The sequence below is a fragment of the Tursiops truncatus genome, unplaced genomic scaffold (assembly GCF_011762595.2).
Source record: "Tursiops truncatus isolate mTurTru1 unplaced genomic scaffold, mTurTru1.mat.Y mat_scaffold_107_arrow_ctg1, whole genome shotgun sequence".
Lineage (NCBI taxonomy): Eukaryota > Metazoa > Chordata > Mammalia > Artiodactyla > Delphinidae > Tursiops > Tursiops truncatus.
The window spans coordinates 73313-98092 of record NW_022983147.1 but is presented as its reverse complement, the minus strand read 5'-3'; the positions used below and the strand labels follow the sequence as shown (position 1 = coordinate 98092).

The 24780-nt window shown below is 36.7% G+C and overlaps 1 long non-coding RNA gene across 1 annotated transcript in view; it reads left to right on the top strand.

Moving 5' to 3' along the window:
• Positions 1–18424, top strand: part of LOC141277719 (uncharacterized) — a 30681-nt gene extending 12257 nt beyond the window's left edge. Inside the window, exon 4 of the long non-coding RNA XR_012329481.1 lies at positions 13092–18424. This is a non-coding gene — a long non-coding RNA (uncharacterized lncRNA). The remainder of the gene's footprint in view (positions 1–13091) is intronic.
• Positions 18425–24780: the final 6356 nt, after the last annotated feature.

Here is a 24780-nt window from a genome sequence, read left to right as displayed (position 1 = left end):
TCCATGAAGTGAATTAGGAGCCCAGGCTTCTTCTATGTCCTGACTCTATTTCCTAGGGCCTCAAAGCCTTTGGAATGTAGTTGGAAGACAGAGGAGAAAAGGGTGTAGAGGCTCTGCTCTTAATCACTCCATCCCAGAAGTGACATTCATTACCTTTGCTCACATTCCATTGACAGGGTATACATGCAGGAGGTGCTGGGTCCTGCAGCCCTGGCAAGTTAACATCTAGCAATAGTTTTACACAGACGAAGGCTAGGAGCTCTTTGCTGAATTGCTCACATTCTCTGGACAAAAGTAAGGAAGTCTGTGGCTGTTTATCCCCTTCTCAAATATATGCTTCATTGTTTTCCATCCCTCTAACTCTAATCATGGGCAGCAATATTTCTTCAATATTTTATCCACTCACACTGTCCAGGGAGGTTTCTTTGGCACAACAAGCAAGGCACACTGGGTTTATTTTTATAGCACATTTCCCACAGTCGTATCAGATAAAATGCATTACATCTCACCAGGTGACTGCTGAATAATCTCACAACTGTGGCTTCCATGTGAAAGGCAGAGATGATTAGCTTCCAAGGTGTTTGTGGGCCAGAATTGCTCTGCTTCCCTTAACTAGGTAGGTTAGTACCTGTTCGAGTTCTTTGAGCTTTGTATACTGTTCCCTTGATTGACAGGAAGAAATCATAGACTTAATAGTCTGGTTGTGAGGATTAAATGAGATATTTTATATAAATTGCTAAGCATGGCTTTAGGCACATATAGAAAGCAATCCATAATTGAGGCTCTTGTCATTGCTAATTAAGGATAGGATATTAAGCAAAAGTGGAAGTGTCCTTTTTGTGGAGGAGGATGATATACTGAAACATTTAAACGTATTATTTGCTGTAACTAATTTCTAATGAGATTTCAATGTGTGCTTGCTGTCTGATTCCCCAAGAGAATGGATTTTCTCCCTCACTTTATCACATAGATATTGCCTGAATAAGGTCCTAATACCTGTAACTGAATTCACTTTTAGGATTGCACTATCCTTTAAGAGGCAGCAAAATATATTAATAAAGAGTGTTAGTTCTAAACTCAGATTTCAAGTTCTAGCTGGGTTACTTATCAGCTGTGTGACCTTGATCAACCTGTTTCTGAATCTGTGAATGTTAGCCAGTGATATTCCTTTCTAGGGACATTATGCTGGGAATGAGATGATTTATATAAAACACTTAGCAGAGAAGATGGCATAGAGCAAGTACCTAATACATGTTACTTTAATCATGATGATTACACAGAATATTGGGATTGGGGTCAGATGACCTGAGTTTATATCTGTGTTCTGTAGCTTTTAATCTTACTGAGCCTCGGTCTCCTCATCCATAAAATTGGGCTAATAATATTCTCTTCACACAGTTGTTACGGTGATCTTAACGTATGTGAAAGTTCATAGAATCTTGCCTAGAACCTATAAAATATTAAATACGTGTTAAAATTATTTTCTTTTATTTGCGGTATCTGTGGCCCTAGGCAAGTTGATCTGCCTCTCATATTGGTTATGCCTCCTACTTGGCCTGTTATAGTTAACATCAAAAAAAAAAAACAGGGTTTCCCTGGTGGCACAGTGGCTGAGAGTCTGCCTGCCGATGCAGGGGACACGGGTTCGTGCCCCGGTCCGGGAAGATCCCACATGCCGTGGAGCGGCTGGGCCCGTGAGCCATGGCTGCTGAGCCTGTGCGTCCGGAGCCTGTGCTCCGCAATGGGAGAGGCCACGACAGTGAGAGGCCCGCGTACGGCAAAAAAAAAAACAAAAAAAAAACCAAGAAAACAAACCCTCAAGCAACTCTAAAAATAGTACTATATCTAACATTATTATTTAAGAAGAGGATGGCATTCTGTTCCTGAAGGATTTGGCCATTGGAATTGTGGAGGAAGACCATCTTGGGATTTGTGTGGTGACATTTCTTAAATGCATGGTATAGCATGGGTTGCTTTCATCACACAGTAGGGAAATACTAATATCTATAATTTTATAATCACTAACCCAGATTAACTTTAAAGCCATTAGTAAAGACGAATTCCATTTTGATATTTAGTACCCTGCTAGTGTATCTCTCACTACAGAAGTTTAAAATAAGCATAAAAATAAATCCAGAAACAGATAAAACTAGCCTGTGCTGTGGAACACCATATTCCCAGGCAGTCCAATCTGAGGTCCACAGTCAAAAAAGATTTTAATCTATGAACTATGTCTACAGTGGGTGTTGATGGGAGACAATGAGAAATTGACGCCTTTTTACCCTCCCTCTGTCCTGAGGTGGTTTCTATTTCAGGTTCGATCATTACACCATTATAGAGAAGCCCTGCTATGCTAATATTTTCCTTAGACTCTGAACAAACTCAGACACCATAAGATTTTTTTTTTTTAACACGGAGGGAAACCTGAGAGCTTTCTGTGGTATCTCTCTTGTACTCCTCCTGTTCTCCTATGTGGATGCCCTTCTCTATCTTATATCACTTCCCCAGTTCAAGAATCCTTCAAGAGTAGCCTCAAAGCCCATCTCTTCTTTGCAAAGTTACTTGTTCCATATTGCTTACATAGATCTCTCTGCTTCCAACCCCCTTGAAACACTGTTCTTGTCTTTCAGTTGAGTGTTGAATCACAGAATTTCTATCATATTATTTAAGTATTATTTAAGTAGCGCAGGGAGAGGCTAATCCTTGAAATCAGGAAATAATTATATCTTAAATTAGAATTTACAGCTCCGTGGCAGTGAACACAGTGGCTAAATAAATAAAAATTTAATTAAAATGGTATGCAATGAGGGCCTTACAAAAATGCCATTAAGAATAACATCGTTTGCATAAAACTGAATATCTAAAAACAGCTAGATAAGTATTTAACTTTCCATTTGTATGTATAGATAAAGCACAAGGATTTGCCCATTAGGATTTTATTTTCCATGGTAGGTCATTTCAGATGCTTTACGTGACCCTACAGGCATCTTTTTAAGATTACCTTTGTACCCTGGTTTTTCATCTTGGGACTGCCGCCATGTACAATCCTAAAATGTTCCATAAAGGCTCAATCTTGCTTTTATGTCATGAGCCGTTTCCATTTAGTTAAAATTAAACTCTCAGCTACAGGAATATCTCCCAGGACTCAAAGCTTTGCCTTCTCAGTTAAAGCGTCTAACCTGCTAGCTTCCTGAGGGCAGTGAGCTCAGAGTGAAGCTGAATGACAGTGAAACCCCAAGTGACGTGACATCGCTTCATTCCAGAATGGGTGTTCCCCGACGGCTGCATCTAACATATGCACAAAATCTCCCTCTCGATTTGCACTTCCAACACCATTCCTAAAATGTAAGCATTGTTCTTTGGTGTCTCCTAGGTAGCATAAATTAAATGGGATAGTTTTTGTATTGTGTTCCACCTCCACGTAGATTTTTCTTTACTGGTTTCTACATGTGTCTCAAGTTAAAGCATTGTTTCCTAACTATCTCACTCCCTCTCCTGTTTACCCTCCTGTCCCTCACTTGCATATGAGAGCACAGTAAGCAGACACCTTTCCTAGTATCCACCATTGATCCATCCCCTATTGCCCTGTCCTCGTAGGACCTGATTTGATAGGAAAAGGTGTTCATTCTCAGATATTTACCAGCATGAGTGAGACTACCAATGCTTCATCCTTTCATTCACTGTGTTAGGTTTGTAAGAGACACATGGAACAAAAGGGGCTTAATCTCTTTTGGCGCCCAGCTGGAAATCCACAGGGAGAGAAGGAGCAAACAGGTATGCTGCTAATTATCAAACAGGTTGTTATGATGGGACATAGAACAGGGAATGAGAGCTCACCTGGTTAGAAGCAGGTGATCAGGGGGTTGACTTTTTAATAACTTTATTGAGGTACAATTTACACACAATACATTGTTCATATTTAAAGTATACTAAATACTGTGAGTTTTAATATATGCGTAGACCCACAAACCCATTATCCCAATCAAAATACCAAATATGTTATAATTCCCAGTGTTTTCTTGTGCAGCTTTGCAATTCTTTCTTCTCTCTATGCTTTACTCACTATATATTAGTTTACATTTTCTAGAATTTTATAAAAATGGCATTATGCTTTTTTTTTTCTTGGTCTGGGTTATTTTACTCAGCATAATGATTTTGAGATTCATTCATGTCGTTGAACGTATCAATAGCTTACTCCATTTATTCACTTACTTATTTATGGCTGAATAGTATTCCACTACAAGAATATACCACAATTTAACTTTGCACTCCCTGATGGGCATTTGGGTTGTTTCCAGTCTTGTCTTTTATGACTAAATCTGTTAGGAATATTTGTCTACAAGTCTTTGTGTGGATGATATACTTTCATTTCCTCTTGGTAAAAATTTAGAAGTGGCCTTGCTGGGACATACTATCAGGACTTTTGACTGATGGAACAGCATAAGAGGTTGGAATACACATAGTAATGAATCTTTGAAGGAGGAGAGTTGGGGCACCTTTTGGTCCCTTCCCAGGGGATAAGTATATACTTCAAAGGTACCTCAAATTTGCCAAGTTTTGAGTCTCAGTTCTCGACCTTCTTTTTCAAGTGTGGTCCCTTGTCAGTATTCCTTTGTTCAGTAAATTGTACCACCATCTGTGAAGTTGGGCAACACAAAGTCAGCCTTGACACCTACCTCTCTTTCACTCCCTTTATTCTATTGGTCTTCAAGTCCTACCGTTTTTCCCTCGTGAAAATCCCTACCATTTGTACTGCCCACGCTCTAGTGTGGGTCACTGCAGTCTCCCCGCCGGACCACTGGGCAGCATGCTCACCGTCCCCCATCCCTTGACTTGTACTCTCCATCCATTATCTGTGGTTAACATAAAATGACCTTTGAAACATGATATACTCAGCATAAGCCTGAGTATATCACTTCACAGATTAAACCTTTAAACAGCCCTTCATAATCCTTGGAAAAAAGCCCAAAATCTTTACCATGGTTTACACAGTCTGCATATCCGTGTCCCTGCTTAATGTACGTACTCAGCGTTACAACTCAGTATTATCCTCCGGTTCCATTTTATGTTTCGCCTACAGTGAGCTTTATTCAGGTCATCAACTTTTCCAAGTTCTTTATTACCTCTGGACCTTTACACTTCCAATGTCCCTGCCTTTCTCTTCATTTATTTGTCTGACTCTTACTTAACCAAGTTAAATATCATTTCCCCTAGAAAACTCAGGTCTAGGTAAAATAACTTAAGCCTGATCCTCCGTACCAATCTTAAGATATTACAATGGCGAAGATTCTGGTCAGCCTCCCTAATTGAAAGTAGGGCCTAGCTTATCACTTTTGCATTCCTAATACCTAGTACAGCAGCACATCTTGAACATATTAAGTGCTCTAATGCATTTGATCATGAAATAAAAGGCTATGACAGTGAGCTAGACTTTATATAACAGATGCCTGACAAATATTTGAAAAGTTGAGATGAATTCAAGAAATGTTTCTCAATAACCAACGTGGATGTCACCAATTTCATACACTAATATCCATGACTTTGCTTATGACAGAGGCCCTCTGGCTCTCATTCAAAATTAATTTTATACTTAGTCTACACAGTCCTAGTAAATTCAGGTATCAAGTTTGTTATACCAGAATATATTAGAAACAGAAAATCCAGTGGTTGAAGAGAAAAATTAATGCAGTTGTATATAGGCACACACACTGCAGCAAAGAGTGAAGATACTGAAAAACACGGAACTGTAATTCAAAACCTCAGTAGTCTAGGGTCATTTTGTCGAGGGTCATATGATCTGATGCCATCATTTGATTGGAGTGGAGGCAGATTTTGATGTTACTAATTAAGGTGCTGATCTGATGAGGCTACTGATAATCATAGGTACGCTTGATTGTGTTCTGTGTGACAGAAATGGAGCTAAGCTCTCTTTGCATTATCTCATTAAATTCTCATAATGACCCTATAAAATTGGTATTGACTTTATAGAAGAGAAAAGGAAAGTTGAGAGAAGTTAAATATCTTGGCCTTGGCTACCTAGCTTTCAGATATGACTCTAGCCTGCTTAGTCTAAGTAGTCAAGAAAGGATTAAATTATGTTCTTTTACCGTATTTAAAGAAACAACAAATTGTAAAAGAAGTTCATTGAGAACAGATTTTTTTCTTTAAATTTTGGATTCTCCAGGGGGATGTTTGAGTTATCTAAAATAATAAGGTAGGAACATTTATTTCCCAGTCATGCCAAATAAATGAAGTTTTCCTGTAAATGCTTTCCCATGATTACATTACACTTCATGATTATCTGTAAAATTACGAAAAGACTCTAGCGAACAGTGCTCCCTGAAAAGTGGCAATAGCATGATGCTAATACTAGACAATGTATTACCCTATACGGGCTCATTAAGGGGCCTGGTTTTCATCTTTAATTGCAAAGAACATACATCCCTGGAATGAGTTTGTAGTCATTTTAATAAGAAGTACCAGAAGTGTGAATAGAATCTATCACCAGATCCACTTAGAACCCATTTATCTTTATGACTATATGTGTTATGGATCATCAGCCCATGATCATACAGACCCCCATCAACACTCATCTTCCTGATGGCAAGTGTAAAATGCAGTGTCTCTACTGGGAGATGAAATTTTTTTCCACACTTGTGAGTGATAGACTCCTATGTTCCTAAACATATTTTACCTCAACTAATTAATTCCAGTGCTGCATTAGGTAAACCTCTACTCCCCAGCTCTGTCTTTTAAGGAGTGCTCACTACCAGGTAATGACTCAGGGACAGCCCACCCCCAATCAATTCCTCCTCTCTCCCCAACTTCTTCACATTGTCTGATTCCCGACCTCCACTGTTTTTGATATATTTTACTCTCTTGGATTTAATAAATCACCACCCCCCCAAATTCTGTTGTCCAAGTCGATATAGACTTCCCCTTCCCTAGCCAGGACCCCACCTCCATTTAGCGTTTTGAAAGCCCACCAGTATGGTGTATAACCAGTACTCCTCAACAGTGCAGTCAGCGTGTCTCCATATCTCTGTTTTCACCACTTACCTTCCCCCAGAAGACCAGCAGGATTAATCTCATCATGCTTTTATTCCCATTTTACTCTGTAACTACCAAAAGTCCAAGCATTCAAGATATTTAAATACTAATTTTTATCCCCATAACCTCTTACATCTCTTGATCTGATCTAATCTCCCGTCTCTTTCCAATCTCTCACTCCCCAAATAGTTTCTGTGTATCCTTTAGAATATATAGTCTGTCATTACCAAAATTCCCAATCTTCAGTATTTTCCTTTAATGTTTCCTTTATCTTCTGACTTGAATAAAAAACTGATTTCCGGCCTTCCCTGGTGGCGCAGTGATTGAGAGTCCGCCTGCCGATGCAGGGGACGCGGGTTCGTGCCCCGGTCCGGGAGGATCCCACATGCCGCGGAGCGGCTGGGCCCGTGAGCCATAGCTGCTGGGCCTGTGCGTCCGGAGCCTGTGCTCCGCAACGGGAGAGGCCACAACAGTGAGAGGCCCGTGTACAGAAAAAAAAAAACAAAAAATTCAGTAGTGTCTCTACTTTTCATTTTAGGGCTGGAGATAGAAAATACTGTTACAGAATTTATCTAGCTGAAAACAATGTCCATGAATGGACTTTAAAATAGTAGAGTCTAGGTGGCAGCAGTTAACTGTCAGTAACCAGGTGGTACTTAACCACATATGTTGTGATCACTAGCAAAGTTGGAGTAATAGCCCTGGGAACCAGATACACAGGGACTTACAAGGATGGTTAATAGAATATGACCTCCCTAGGGGCAAAATAGATTGGTGGCTGACAAAGTCACTACTCAGCTTGAACCAGCAGAAGAAATCAAGGTTTGGTGATTGGGCGTCTGAGGATAGCCACCCTAATAAATATGTCATGATTCCTTGCATAGGTTTCAGACTGGGGACCATTGTTCAGAATCAGAGCCCACTAAACAGTGGTTCCAAGTGGAACAATTGCAATACCACAGCATGTATACAAAGCAATGATTTGCTGCATTTTTCCTCAAGAAAATTATGGCCATTTACTCACTTGACTATAAATTGGGAGATGGGGATTACTCATATTTTTAGCACTGTTGGTATAGGTTATAGGGTTTCTGTGATATTGAACTACGAATACTTTGAAACATTATTGTGGCCTTCCTATATGTATGGGGGCATATGGGAGACAGGTAATAAATCACTTACATAGACCACCTGATGGTCATTTCCCTGGACCCTGAATGTTTAATTGGTATTAACATACTTGGAAGTTAGTACAACTTCCAGATTGGGCCCTTGGTTGTAGATAACTACCAAAATAGGGAAAGCCACATGGAAGCCTCTGAAACTGTTCCTGTCATGAGAAAGTAAGTAAAAATATATAAATAAAAATTGTATCATATATGTATTATATAGAGTTTAGGAGATTTATATCAGCCATGAGTTTCTAACAGATGCAAGGATGGTGGTCCTTATCACATCCCCAGTTAAGTTACCTAGCAATGATCTTGCAAAAATCAGATGGATCCTGGAAGGTGACTGTAGACCGCTGCAAGTTCAACCCAGTAGTTGCCCTGATTGAAGTTGCCATGATGGATGTGGTAACTTTGTTAGAACAGATAGAGCCTCAGGTTCTGGTATATGGACACTGTTTTGGCATGTGCATTCTTTTCTATTTCAGTAAGAAAAGAGGATCAGGGAGAGTTTTTGCTCACTTCAAATGTGTAATAAACACTTGCAAATTTTGCTGTTGAGCTGTAATTCCTTTTCCTCTGCTCTAATGTAATCCAAAGGGATCTCGGACTATCTAAACATTGCAGAGCGCAGCACATGAATCCATTGCTTTCAGGATAGCATGTTAATCTCTTCAAATAGTTAGTACTATGAAGGCCTTCATGAGACACTGTTTAGAGGATGGAGTGGTCATGATGGCAGAGAGAGAGGCCAACAGCATGGATTCTCACTAACTAAGGCTAATCTAGCTGCTGCTACTGCCAAATGTCCAACCTGTAAGAAAAAGAGACCAAAACCAAGCTCCAAAATTACATAATTTCTTGAGATTTACTATCTACCTGGTAACAAGTTAACTATTTTGAATAGCTTCCATCCTGAGAATATCACTGGTCTTGTCACTAGAATAAATTATTATTATATATTTCTGCCAGTGTATATGGGTTTCAAAAACATTCCTGTTCTGCTAATTGTTCTTCAAAGAAATGAGTTTTATGGAAGGTGTGATGGTTTATTTTATGCCTCAACTTGACTGGGCCACAGGGTGGCCAGATATTTGGTCAAACATTACTCTGGGTGTATCTGTGAGGATGTTTCTTTTTTTGTTTGTTTGGTTTTTTTCTTTTTAACATCTTTATTGGAGTATAATTGCTTACAAAGGTGCGTTAGTTTCTCCTTTGGAAAGCTCCTTAACATTGATCTTGGCAATGATTTTTTGGATTTGACACCAAAAACACAAGCAACAAAAGCAGAAATCAACAAGTGGGACTATATCAAACTAAAAAGCTTCTTCACAGCTAAAGAAGCAATCAACAAAATGAAAAGGCTACCTACAGAATGGGAGAAAATTTTTGCAAACCATATACAGAGTAAAGGGTTAATGTCCAAAATATATAAGGAACTCATACAACTCAATACAAAATAATCCAACTAAAAAATGGGTAGAAGAACTAAGTAGACATTTTCCTAAGAAGACACCCAAGTGGCCAACAGGTACATGAAAAGATGCTCAACATTCAATCTGGAACAATTCTTGAGTGTACAAATCCTTCACCTCCTTGATCAAACTTATTACCAAGTATTTTATTCTTTTTAATGCAATTGTAAATGAGATCGTTTTCTTAATTTCTCTTTCTGATAGGTATTATTAGTGTATAGAAACACAATTGACCTTTGTATATTGATTTTGTATCTTGCAACTTTACTGAAACTGTTTATTAGTTATAACGGTCTTTTGGTGAAGTCTATTATAAATATTATATCATATCATCTGCAAGCAGAGACAATTTAAATTATTATTTTCTGATTTGAATGCTTTTTATTTCTTTTTCTTGACTAATTGCTCTGACTAGGACTGCCAGTATTGTGTTAAATAATAGTGAGAACAGGCATTCTTGTCATGTTCCTGATCTTAGAGCAATAGCTTTCAGCTTTTCATCACTGATTATGATGTTAGCTGTGGGCTTGTTATATAGGGCCTTTATTATGTTGAGATAAATTTCTTCTATATCCATTTTGTTAAGAGTTTCTTATTAGGAAAAAATGTTGAATTTGTCAAATGCTTTTTCTGCATCTATCAAGATAATCACAGGATTTCATCCTTTATTTTGTAATGTGGTGAATCACATTGATTAATTTGCAAGTGTTGACCCATCCTTGCATCCCAGAAACAAAGCCCACTTGATCATGGTGTATGATCCTTTTAATGTACTGTTGAATTTGATTTACTAATATTTTATTGGGTAATTTTGCATTTATGTTCATCACATATATTGACCTGTAATTTAATTTTTTTGTATATCCTTGTCTGGCTTTTTTAATCAGGTAATGATGGCCTTGTAAGATGAGTTTCAAAGTGTTCTTTCCTCATCTATGTTTTGGAGAAGTTTGAGAGGGAATGGTATGACTTCTTATAATATTTGGTAGAATTCACCACTGAAACCATCTGGTCCTATAACCAAAGATAGGAAATCTGAGAGGAATGAAATATTATGATAAAACATCATAGCCTAATTGAAGTTGGGGGACAAAGTCTTGGTTGCTGTGACAGTAAATTACTCTTAGTTTGAGTAAGAGCTTCTCACATATCACTATGTTCTATTTAAACATGACTAGGATTTCGGATGATCCTATGACCAGAGCTACTCATCATCACCTGGGCATAATCATATCATTAAGCCATAAAGTCAAGTGGGCACAGCAGAAGTTGACTATATAATGAAAATGATACATTCAGGATTAGGCCAAACAGTTTGAATTTGACTTCCTATCTTCTAACTGTATTTTCTTCTTTTCTGTCATTATCCAAGATAATTTTCTTTCTCATGAGTAGTCCTAAATGGTTTCTTTACAAATCTATCATGGTAGTTTTGATATTAATTTGGGGGATGGAAATAGCAATAATAATAAATGTATGTAGGGCATTCCAGTGACTTCTGGAGAGACATGTTCTCCTGATCTGAAAGGCAACAGGAAAAGGAGAGAGAGGGCACAGCCTCTGAATGTTTTTATGTTTTTGCAGAAATGCAGTTGCCATAGAAATTCAATGCAGAGTCATGTTAAGGGGTTAAAATATACAAGCAACCCATCTTAAACATACTACATAAGGAAAAATCTGAATTTTGTTATATCTAGTGTAACACATTTAAATTAACATTACTATCAAACACTCAGTAATTTGGCATTGTAAATCTCTTAAAAACAAAATTATCATAAACTTCAGATCAGTCTCTCACAGCTTAAAAACAAAGAAACAAACAAAAAATGGGGCCTCAGGTTAGGATTCAATGTGACTTTTTTCAATTTTGAAAAACTTATGAGTTTAATAGGAGTTAAGAAGAGGAAGGACAGGGGAGAGATTGCTAAAGGATTTCTTCCTGGGGTGATGCAAATATGAGATAGTGGTGATGCTTGCAGAACTCTGTGAATACACCAAACAATGAACACTTAACCACTAATGCTAAACATTGCACACTTTAAAGTGGTAAAATGTATGGTAAGTAAACTATATTTCCATAAAGCTGTTATTTTGAGAAAAAACAACTTATGATAGGCAGTCTCTTCCTGGGTGCTGGCATTGTATATAAAGATCATATATTACCTAGTTCCTGAAATGTGACCACTTTTCTCGCTAATCAAACTCAGGAGTATATTTTTTCTCTTTGAGTAAAATTAAAACAAAATTTTTAAAAGTAAATGATTCAAAACACAATTTAATTTATACCAGAACATGAATTTTATTAATTTGTAATTAATTTTAAAAACTGATTAAGACTGTAACTCTTAAATTTTTACCTATATTTACTTATTCTGTTTCCTTATCCATAAAATGGGGGCATTTATCATATAATAAAAAAAATGTAAAGCAATTAGAACTTTTCCTAGTGCCTAGAAGGTGCTTTGTAAATATTTGTTATTATTAATAAGTAATGCACAGGCCATATTCACTTCTCCAATAGAATATTTTTATACTTTACCAAATAAATTTCTTATTTTCCAGTAAGTATTATTTTTTCCTCAATTTTTTTCACAAGCTGTCCACTCGAGAACACAAGAATTTTAAACACCAATCTTCAGCTCAATGAGTTTACAAAGTAGGTGTGAAGTCACAAAACTTCAAGATATTGTTTATTTTTTTCAGAAGTCACAGGTCTTTTCAGGAATTAGGAGGTTCCCATCACATATGAAAACAAAGTAACATTGTTAAAAGAATACCATTCAACTGGCATAAACATTGAAACATTCTTCAGTTTTATAATTTAGTGAATTCTAAGCTCCTATTTACCATTTCCACACCTAAAATCTTGATATTAATCCAATTCCTCATGCTCAGTTCAGTAATGATTATGCATTCTCATTATGAAATTTGGAACTTACCCAGTTGTACCTGTGAGTGGATGGATACAGCGACCCCAGCCAGACAGAGGGGTGATTACCAAGGTCTCAGTCCCTTTAGAAATTTAAGTTTGGGCCACAACAGGGCCAGATTCATGGGCATTTGACCTGGGCAGTCCCACAGGTCAAATGAAGGGCCCCAAACTTAAAAGAACCTCATGCTTGGTCTATTGCTCTACTGTCACTGTTTTGAAATTCTTAGTAATTTTTGAACAAGGAGTCCTACATTTCATTTTGCACTGAACACAGAAAATTATATAGCTAATCCTGGGTCATAAAGCCAGGTAAGCTACCAAATCCTGTGGTAATAATTCAGGGTAGGAGGAAATTAGTATAGGTGTTTGAGGAGGGAGAGGATGAGTATTAATGGTACCCTGAACCTACCTGCAGCAATGGTGTCTGTACCTCTTCCCACTAACCTCTCATAAGTTTCTCCTCAGAAACACGGACAAGAACTACGGAGGAGGGACTTCTCTGGTGGCACAGTGGTTAAGAATCCGCCAGCCAATGCAGGGTACACGGGTTTGAGCCCTGGTCCGGAAAGATCCCACATGCCGTGGAGCAACTAACCCCGTGTGCCACAACTACTGAGCCTGCATTCTAGAGCCCGTGAGCGACAGCTACTGAGCCCTCATGCCTCAACTACTGAAGCCCGTGTGCCTAGAGTCTGTGCTCCACAACAAGAGAAGCCACTGCAATGAGAAGCCCGCTCATCACAATGAAGAGCAGCCCCCACTCGCCGCATCTAGAGAAAGCCTGCACAGAGCAACAAAGACTGGACACGGCCAAAAATTTTTAAAAATTAATTAAAAAAATTCTGGTTCAAAAGAAAAATGCATATACAAAGCTTAAAAAGAAAATGATGAAGGAACTGTTTTCCAAACCTCATGCACAGAGAAGAGAATCTGTATGAAGCAAGGGATGGATGGGAGGTGTCTTGCTTACATCTCTATTCAAGGAAGACTTCTGCAGGAAGGATAGCTGGTTGACAGCCTCCAGCTGCCCCAAGATTGGCCAAGGTGTTCTTGCCAGACTGCTTCCCCAGTGACTAAGCACTATGATGTACTAGAATCACTATATTCCTGCCCACCCCTAGATTCCTAGAATCCCTGTAATGGTAGACTTTGCTTAGGGAGTCTGATTACCTAGTCAGTTAGCTAGCATCCTCTCTCTCTCTCTTTCAGATATATATATAATCGCTATTGGGATCATGGGTAAATTTTTGTTTCTTTCACCCTGCTTTGCTTATGTGTATATTTTTTTTTTCCTGCAAATACATGTGCTACTTCAAGGACTTACAATATTGTTGGAAATCATCAAGAATAACACATTTTGTGATCTGTTTGAAAGGAATAAATGATTTCACCCACCTACATTTACTGACTACTCATGAAATGCAAAGCTTCACCTTACTTTACCCTAATCATCAGAAAAATGATTCCAGTTTTGGTACAAAAGGATACTTCCAAGTATCCTTTCTGCAAGATTGTAGAAAAGCAACCTCATGTATATTACATGATAGCTTTTACATGAATTACTGCTGCTGCAAATCAGTGGGCAGTGTATGTGGACAAATACTCAATGTTTTCATGTTTTTTTTAAGTATAGGTTGCACTTTTGCATTTCATGGTGCCTTTTAGAATTAACTATATCTTTTCTTTAATGTCACGAACTATGTTTTGAAATATTCAAACACATGAGAAAAAGGCTTATTGAAGTAAATATTCTGCAATTAGTATTTCTCATGCCACTTATACCATGATTACATGAAATGTAAAATCACTGCTTTTGAGTATTAGGAAAAAAATAGAAGGAATCATAATTATAGGCAAGTTTTATTAGGAAATGTTTAGGTTAACTCTGAAATTCAAGTATAAATAAGATTTTTTAAAATCTCAGTTTATAGTTATCACAAGTATGTGTGATAAGTTAAGTTTTGCTAACCAGTAAATTGGGGTGGTCCTTGAATCTTCCTTTGGCAGTTCCTCCCCTTCATTTCAAATCAATCAGAAAGTCTTACAGACTCTACGTCCTAAACCCTTCTTGAAGCCCTCTCCTCCACCCTATTTCTGCTGGCATTGGGCTCATGCTCATTTTTTCTTCATTTGAGTGCTCACATTCTGGCCTCCCTTCTGACTCTCCACATTGTTGCCAGTGTGATTGTTCTGAAATGGAAATATGGTCATTCCTCTGCAATTCACATCTGTCATTGAGTTCCCAGAGCCTAGCTTGAAGTCAAATACTTGTTGGCAATATATTTGAGAACTTTTTTGATCTTACTCCTGCTTGCTTCTCAGACTCATCCCTGTCTGCCTACAAAACCTCTCTGCTCTGGCTCTGAACTCCCTGTCATCATTCAAAAGTTCCATGAGTTTTCACAGCCCGGCAAGTTGCATCTTCCGTTGCCACTGCCTGGAATATATTCCCCTCAGCCCAATCCTGAAAAATAGAACTCATTTCTCTTTTTTCGCCTATATTTTTTCTTAAGTTCATGATTAACATTGCCATTTTAAAAAACCTCAATGCAAAGAATTTAATTTGCACACCATAAAATAATTTAATATTTCTGTATAAAATATTCTTTTATTTCCCATTTCAGAATAACTAAACCATAATATCACGTGACAGTTTTTCTCAGCTGATTTCACTGATTTTCCCCCAGCAGATAAACAACTTACCTTGAGTTAAGCACGTCCTCCTCTGCCCTTTGCTGCATACCGAATAAAGCTCTGATAAACATCTTCAGGTATTGCATGTGGCAAACATTCTAACATGTCCAGGAAATTCTTAAAGCCAGAGACTCTCTTTGTTCGTTTCCATTCCCTAAATGTCTTGGATACTTGCTACATGGCAAGTACTCATGTAATATTTGTTTAGAGAATGAACGATAGCAAATAATTGAGAATAAAACTTGATTTTTTAGTGTTATTTTGAAATTTTTTATCAAAATGACAGAACATAACTATTCAGTTATACATTTATCCTTGGTCATGTTCTTGCTTAAATCGTGTAACTATTAACATACAGTTCACTCCAACAGCATTTTTATGTTCCTACGTATTAGGTATTTTGTTGTTTGCTTGGGAAACTCAGATAAATACAACACTGACTCTTTATTCAATGTTTTCTTATTATAAGTGAGTGATGAAATAACAGTTGGTACTATTCACTGTACTCTGTGCCACCTACTATTTAATCACCTAATAAGATACTTCGAGGTGAAATTTAATCATCAGTCTTATTTTGTATATGTGTGTAAAATAATTTAAATGCATTCAAAATATGCATTGTGTTGTGGCAATATAGGTAAATTTATGTATAAAAATCATTGGATATAATGGTTATTCAATTAATATTTTGGATTGGTTGAATATATCACTAATATGAATGAGTAATTCATACTACTATAATCCTTTCATTTCAGCTGAGCTCTCTATATTTTCTTCTTTTTTGAAGAGAACGGCACTTCAGTATAATCACAAAAAGAGTGAATAGATGGGATTGCATAGTCTCAATCAACCTACTTTTTACATGCAAAAAATTTAAAAACGCATAATTATAAATTTCCTATATTTCACAGTAAACATTATTGTTCAAATCTTAGAGTTACAACAATATAAAATGTTAGTAAAATCAATGTTTTGTTGAAATTACAGTAATTCATGTAAGATTTTTTAGAAACTGACACTAGTGAAAACTCTGAAGTAGTGTAGTTTTTTGGCATTTATTTTTCAAACTTCCAATTGGAAACTCAATCACAAAGGACCATCCAGAGAGTCACACACTATCTACCCTGATTGCATCTCATGATCCTTACTTCCCTGCCTCCACTAAAACACTGAGTTCTGAGTAGTAATTTTTCAGGGTTTTGATCTCTGATCTGTGCCTTATAATTTGATGAAAGTAATTTTTGAAAGGTTAATATGTCAGGACATTTTTTGCAAATGTCCTAAACAGGTTCTCTTGTATTACTATGATTATTAGTTTCATAGTGTTGTCATAACAAATTGCCACAAATTCAGAGACTTAACACAGGCATTATCTCACAGTGCCTTCACAGTCTGAAGTCTAGCTTCCTTGGGTCTCAGAAGGCTAAAATCAAGGTGTCTACATGGCTGTGTTCCTTTCTTGATGCTTTAAGGCAGAATCCACATCCTGGCTTGTGTGAGTGATTGGTAGGATTCACTTCCTTGTGGTTGTAGGGCTAAAGTCCCTGTTTTCTTGCTGGTATTGCCGGTTGGCTAGACATCAGGGATCTTTCTCAGCTTCTAGAGGCTGCTAGCCTTCCTTGGCTCCTGGCCCCATTCCTCCATCTTCAAACCAAGAGTGGGTCAAGTCCCTTTCATGCCTCAAGTCACTCAAGCTTCATCTCTTTGACTGATGATTCTGTCTTCCTCTTTAGCTTTTAAGGGCTCATATGATTACATTAGGTCCACTCAGGTAATCCAGGATAACCTTCCTAATATAAAGCAATTGATTAGTAACCTTAATTCCATGTGAAAGACTCTTCTCAGCAGTACCTGTATCAGTGCTTTACTGAACAGCTAGGAAACAAAAAATCTTGGGGAGATATTTTTACAATTCTGTCAACCACTTCATGTAATGATTTTTTTTTCTTCTGGAAAGCATATTGAATAAGTTAACTAAGTAAATAGTGAGAACGTTTTTAGCACTTTATCCTATGATGGTTTTCTTTTTCAAAGAAAGAGTACAAACAAGGGAGAAAAACATAAAAGAACATTCTTCATTCTGAGTCTCTCTCTCTCTCTCTCTCATTCTCTCTCATCCTCCTCTTCTCTCTTAGTTGTTTTGTTGCTGTTATAAGTTTTTCTTAAACATGCAGCTTCTGACCAATGCCATTGAAGGCCCAGGTACATTCTATCTTCCTGCTTTGCCATTTTTAGCATGTGGATTCCATTCTCCCATTCATAGTATGGTTGATAATCTTCTAACAACCTGCCATTATTCCAAGCATAAAGAAGAAGAGTGGAAAAAACATAAAGTACCTAAGGGCAAAAGCATAACTGCCTGCCTATGGAGCCTAACCATTCTTCAAAACATTCCCAAAAGCTCAACTCAGTGACTTGTTTCCATCTAATTGTTGGAACCATGCTACATTGCTTTCCTTAGATGAAAGAAGACTAGGAAAACAGTGGGGCTGAATAGATTGGGTTGATGAACACCATTGTATCTGACACACTATCATCAGACAGAGGATAGTATGGTTTATATTTGAATATTTCTTGTCTAACATTGAACAGAGAAAATAAGGAAATTTGTGCTCATCTGACTGAACTGTGCCTTGGTGTCCTGAAATTAATTTTATGTGGATTGAAGAAATCAATAATCACTAAATTTCAGAATGGAATTTCAATTTTCATTTAGTAGATCCTAAACCATATGTAATATTTGTTTAAATTGTTAATCTTTCTCAAAAAATATTGAAGTTTTTAATGTTAACTTTATGGGATTAAGCCAAAGACATCAAGAGTGTTAGAAATTCCATGCCCTATATATTGTGAAGTGTGGAATGGTATGAATATATGATCTTTTGTCTTATCACAAATTATAATAAGCTTTTAACTTGACTATCTGTTAAGTTCTGTAGCTTTTCTAAAATTAGGATTAAGTTAAATTTGAGCTCGTATATTCTAATCCATGTAAAATTTACATATCTGATTTTGTGACTTTTTGTGACTATCCTTCAAATCAGCATTTCTATAGCAGAGCCTATCTACCAGAAACAATAAAATTTAAGGCATGTTATTTTGTACTTTCAGTGATCTTAGTCCTTGCACTTAAAAAAACTCCATATCAATATACATTAATGGGAAGACTTTGTAATGTAACAAAAAAATCAACAATGTGTTTTTACTTCACTGTTCTCTTGTCCGGGTGGCATAGTGTAGATGATGGGTAATAAAAAAAAAATGAGATTCAAAGCAATTATTTTCCAAACTGCTGGCATTGAAAAAATTGTAGTCATTTGGAAACATTTAGGGCTCTGAACCAAATGAACTTACTATTATATAAAATACAAGAATCAAAATACATAACAGTAATCCCTGAATGTCAAGGGCAAATCACTTAGCTATAATAATTTTAAGTCCTTGAGCATTTATTATAAAGCATACTGACAATGTGAATATACACCTGGCTATATATCTCCCAATAACACATTGATTTTCAGCTATTTCAATAATGGTATAGATCTCAGCATAGGACTGTTCTATGATAGAAGCAATCATTCTAAGTCAGGTATGTATTTAAGGTTATGTCAAGTTGTGAGAAACTTACTAAGTACTTCTGTTTAAAAATTTCCCTGTTTAATATGTTAAAACTTTGTTTACAATATTCCAAGAGTATTTTATTCCAAAGGTCTTTCATCATAAAATATTTTCAGTGTAACATTTACTATTACGTGACAATTCAAGCAGGTAATACATACTTAAGAATTTACAGTTTGTCAGAGTCAGATGTGAAGTTGTCTTTCTTAGAAAGTGACATCTAAGAGAAGACTAATGTTCCAAATAATACAATAGTACTGCTATATACAGAAAAAAACACGTTCTTAAAACAACACAAAACAAAACAAAATTGGTAGGATGCTAGAAGAGCAGATACTTGAAGAAGGATGATTGCAGGCTGGCAATGCCATGTGAAACAACACTGCACTGAAGAAACTGGAGGAGTCTGCATGCCCTGAAGGACTCTTTCTTCATGAACCCCATTGGCCTCTCACAGCAAAGGGTCTGAAAAATCAACTAAGAAGTGTCTATGGTGATACAGACTGGAGAGGGGAACACAGTCATGTGGGTGGGACAAGTATATGCATCCTGATGCTTCCTCTTTATTTCCATAAGACAAAAGTTTTAATCAGAAAGAACAGTGACACTACTGGCTTTAGGGTATATTAAGGCCAGGTTTAACGAGCTTACATGATAGGTGAAACAATCATTTGAGGGTAGAACCTGATTAATTAAAGTTATATTCATTAAAAATATAACAATGTATATTTCAAATTAGCAGGAAATTACTACAAACTTTATAAGAGATGTATAAGTAATAAGTCAATAGTGGAGGTAAAATGATATACTATATAATGTTTATTTAATGCAAAAGAAGGCAGAGCAAGAGTATATAATAAATTAAATAAATACAAAACAGCTAGCAATTTAGTAAAGTTTTTATCCAACGACATCCATAATCACGTCACTTATGAATGGCTTAAATATAACTTTCTTAAGAATGCAATTGTCAGATTGGATCAGACAGCAAATCCAATTCTACTGTGTCTATTAGAAATGCAGTTAATATATACTGATAAAGATAAGTAAAAAGATGGAGAAAGATATGCCATGAAAATAGCCCCCAAAACCTTGAATAGCTATGTTAATATCAGAAAAAGCCAGCTTTGGAACAAGGAATACTATCCAGAATAAAATGGGACAGTATATCATCATTAAGGGTCAATTCTCCAATAAGACATAATGACCATAAATGTATGTATATATATATTACTGATAACAGAGCATCAAAATAAATGAGACAAAAATGGAAGTTAGTAAAACAAGTTGGCAATTCTAAAATTATAATTGAGACATCAAAAATCCTTTCCCAGTAATTGATAGAACAAATAGGCAGAAAGACAGTAAGAGTACAGAAGATTGGAACACTATCAACCAAATAGTCCTAATTGACATTTATAGAACAATTCACCCAACAGTAGAATACACGTTATTTTCAAAGACATATGAATATTCAACAAGATAGACCATATAATAAGCCAATAAAAATATCTCAAACAATTTAAAAGAGTAGAAATCATAGCTACATTTTAATAGCATAATAGAATTTAGCTATAAGTCAAACAGGAATAAATCTAAAATATTCTCAAATCTTTAGATATTAAACATCCCATTTCTAAATAACCCAGTGTTAAAGGGGAAGTCTAAAACCAATGAAAAAAGTCTGTATGAAATACAGATAAAAATACAACACATCAAAATATGAGGGATACAGCTATAGCAGTGCTTTCAGGGTCATTCATAGTATTGAAAACTTATATTAGGAAAGAAGAAGTGACTCAGATCAATAATTTAATTTTTCATCTTAAGAATTTTTTTTTTTTGTGGTACACGGGCCTCTCCCTGTTGTGGCCTCTCCCGTTGCAGAGCACAGGCTCTGGACGTGCAGGCTCAGTGGCCATGGCTCACGGGCCCAGCCGCTCCGCGGCATGTGGGATCTTCCCGGACCAGGGCACGAACCCGTGTCCCCTGCATCGGCAGGCAGACTCTCAACCACTGCGCCACCAGGGAAGCCCCATCTTAAGAAATTTTTAAAGAAAAATAGAGAAAACTAAACCCAAAGCAAGTAGAGAGAAGTAATAAAGCATGGAGAAGAAATTAATGAAATTGAAAATAGAAAAATAAAAAAAATCAATGCAAATAAAAGCATATTCTTTGAAAAGTTCAATAAAATTGACAAACTTCTAGTTACAGTGACCAAGAAAAAAGGGAGAAGAGCTTCCTATAAGAATGAAAAATTTCAATATCAAGAATGGAAAATAAAGGGACATTGTTACTGGCAACATCAGCTCTAAGAGGAGTCCCGTAGATAGCCTGTGACCTCAGTGTTATCACAGAGTTGGATTTCAGAGTGGTGGATTTGGAGCCCTTAGTCAAGTTCATTCCTGGTATTTGGAAGTAAGTGAAGATAATTCTCAGTCACAACTGTGAAGACGTTGTTATAAAAATAAAAGGAATATGGGTTGTTCTAGATGACCAGAAAATTCAATATGTGATCTTTTATTAGATCTTGGATCAGAACTAAGAAATAAAAACAACTAGAAAAATATTCAGTGGCATATTTGGGGGAAATTGTTATATTGAACACATGACATAAATATTAAAGAACATTTTGTATATCAGGCTTAAATTTTCTGGATGTGATAATTACATTACAGTTAGATAAAATATCTTTTAAAAAAATGAAATACAAGCTAAAATATTTGTGTGAAGTATCAGAAACTTAGTTTTAAATAATTGATAAATATGTAATCAAAATGTGTATTGTTGTGAGTGTATGTTTAGGTAGACCGAGGGTGAGAGATAAAGGATATATAGCAAATAATGAAACCTGGAAACTCTAGGTAAGGGATATAGGAATGCAAACTTCTAATTTTTGAAGGTCACATATTTTTATACTAAAATTTGGGTTAAAAATAACAACGGTTTACAGTACATTCTTATGGTTAGCAGTTTATAAAAAGCCAACCCACTTCACAGTTCTTATAATTATTTTTTGCTGTCATACTGCTCAAGTGCCTTAGCCATTATAAATCTGAACTCTTCACCTTCCACCTATACCTCATCCAAATGACACATAAAATCTTTAGTGATTGTGCTGTTACATGGTGTTCTTATTGCTTTCAGTTGAGGGTAAAATTCAGTTCCGAAATTCCACCTTGAAGATTAGCATTCTAAGTACAAACTGGTAGCTTAGTCTTTCCAGAAAGCTGAGCCTGAGGCAGAGGAGTTATGTTCATTTCTAGGGAGCAGAAGTGAAAGACAAAGTGGCAAGGAGGAAGGGAGAGATGATACAAGTATAGATTATTGAACTGCCTACCCACTAAGTAAGACAAATTGCAGAATACCATGATTACTCTCAAAAATCCATACTAGCTTCATTTTGGGTCCCTCTATTGGAAGGGATAAATAGGACTGAATTTACCCACAAATTACTGAATCCTACTGTTCAAAGTTTATCCCTTGGGACATTAACTCCCACGTACTTTCAGGTTGTGCAAAGGAATGTGCCAAAAGAGGTCCTGTAACAGCTCAAACAAAGAAGTCATCAGACAGGGAGTAAGAGGGGCACAGTATGGGAGTTTTGCAAAGCACTGTCAGCTTGTGCGTACGTGAAGATTTTTATGGTTCAGCCCCAGCTTATGGTCACCCTGGGAACAGAAACAATAGACAGTGAGATGGAGAAGATCGGAAGGATGGAGCGTGCATGTGTGTGTGTGGTGGTGTGGGTCGCGGAGGGAGGGGCTGTGGGTGGTGGAGGCTGGACTTATGGAGTCCTTTGTAACATAGAACAGCAGAAGGGGTGACTTGTCATTTCCAAGATTAGGCTGTAAAAAGACTGGCTTCCATCTTGGCTGCTTTCTCTCATGCTTTCTTGGATTTGATCACCATGTTAGGCCACCTTGTCGAGCAGCCCTGTAGGAGACTCATGTGTCAAGGGACAGAGACTTGCCAACAACCACATGAATGGACTTGTAACTGGATTTATCCCTCCTCACTTTGAGTCTATAGGTGTGACCAGAGCCCCAGGTGGCCTACGGACTATAATTTCAGTATTGATGTTAGACAAAGGCACTTAACTAAGTCACACTCTGATCCCTGACTCCCAAAAACTGTTAGAAAATACATTTTTATTGTTAGAAACCATTAAAATTAGGTAATTTCTTACACAGCAGTAGATAATACACTCTCCTATCTCATTCCCCTTTGTGGTCTCTGCCTCAGTCACCAGGCCCTAGGCTCTCCATTGTGCCCTGTTTTCCCTCATGCCTGGAGCTTTCAAATAGTGCCACCCATGTAAAATAATATTCCGTAACACTTCTAGTTAACTGCAGCATTTCTCTAAAATCTGAACTGCCAATCACATGCCCCGTGGCATACATTAAAAGCTTTCTGTATTTTCTTGGGCTTCCCTGGTGGCGCAGTGGTTAAGAGTCTGCCTGCCAATACAGGGGACACGGGTTTGAGCCGTGGTTCGGGAAGATCCCACATGCGGAGCAAATAAACCTGTGGACCACAACTACTGAGCCTGCGTTCTAGAGCCCGCAAGCCACAACTACTGAAGCCCACGTTCCTAGAGCCTGTGCTCCACAACAAGAGAAGCCACTGCAATGAGAAACCCTCGCACCGCAACAAAGAGTAGTCCCCGCTCGCCACAACTACAGAAAGCCTGCGTGCAACTAGAGAAAGCCTGTGTGCAGCAACGAATATCCAATGCAGCCAAAAATAAATAAATAAAATAATAAATTTATTGAAAAAAAAACTTTCTGTATTTTCTTAATGGAACCTATCCAATTTGGAATTATATTTCTGTATGATTATTTGGCAAATGCCTGAGATTACCAGTAAATTGTAAGTTTGATGAGGCAAGGTTTTGCTTTTTGTTTTTTTCACTCCAACACTCAATGCAGTGCTTGACAGAGTTCTTGATTAATATACATTTTTTCAATTATCATATGATTATATGAGAGGCATAAGTGGTATAAAATTTTAACAATTTACAGATACATTACCTAGAAAATTTTAGTAATGTAACAAAAAATTAAAATAAGCAATGTGTTAAATTGGTGATCTAATCATATACCAAAATTACTTCTCCTAATAAAAATTGATAAGAAACATCATAGAAAGAAAAAAAAAACTCTGTTGCAATAGAACAAAAATTTACATATTTAGAAATAACTCATTCAATACATTTTAGAAATTCAATAGATAAAATAGTGAAGCATTTTGGAGAGTCTTCAAAAAAGATATGACTAATGGAAGTAAATACCTTGTTCTTGTATGGGAAGAATCAACATCAGAAAGGTGTCTTTCTATTAGTCATGTGATACATTAACATGGTACATAGTAATTATATAAATATATGTTGTTTTCAACTTGCACTATTAAAATTATGATTTTAAATAGAAGTGTCTAGCAGGGAGGATTATGGGAGAAGTCTCTGCTGTCAGAGAGTGCTGATGCTTGCTACTTACAGGACATAGACAAATAGCTTCTCTTTTCTTAGACTAAATTCTTTATCAGAAGTATAAACTTAATTTGTAGGAACAGATTTTTATAAGGATTAGTAGAAACCATTAAAAGAAAGTTCATAGCAGACTGACAACTATAAAGCTATTTGTTTGCTCTTGTAATTGTTATTATTACTATTACTCTCATGGTTAGCATTGCTGCAGCATTATCAAATCTGATTAACTATTTCTGTTGAGTTCTTTTATTGAGTGGTAAAATGAGTACATACTCTCTTGGAACAGTGTCTCTCATTAGAATTACCTGGGGATTCTTGTTAGGAATTTAGTTTCTTGTGAATCTCATTAGG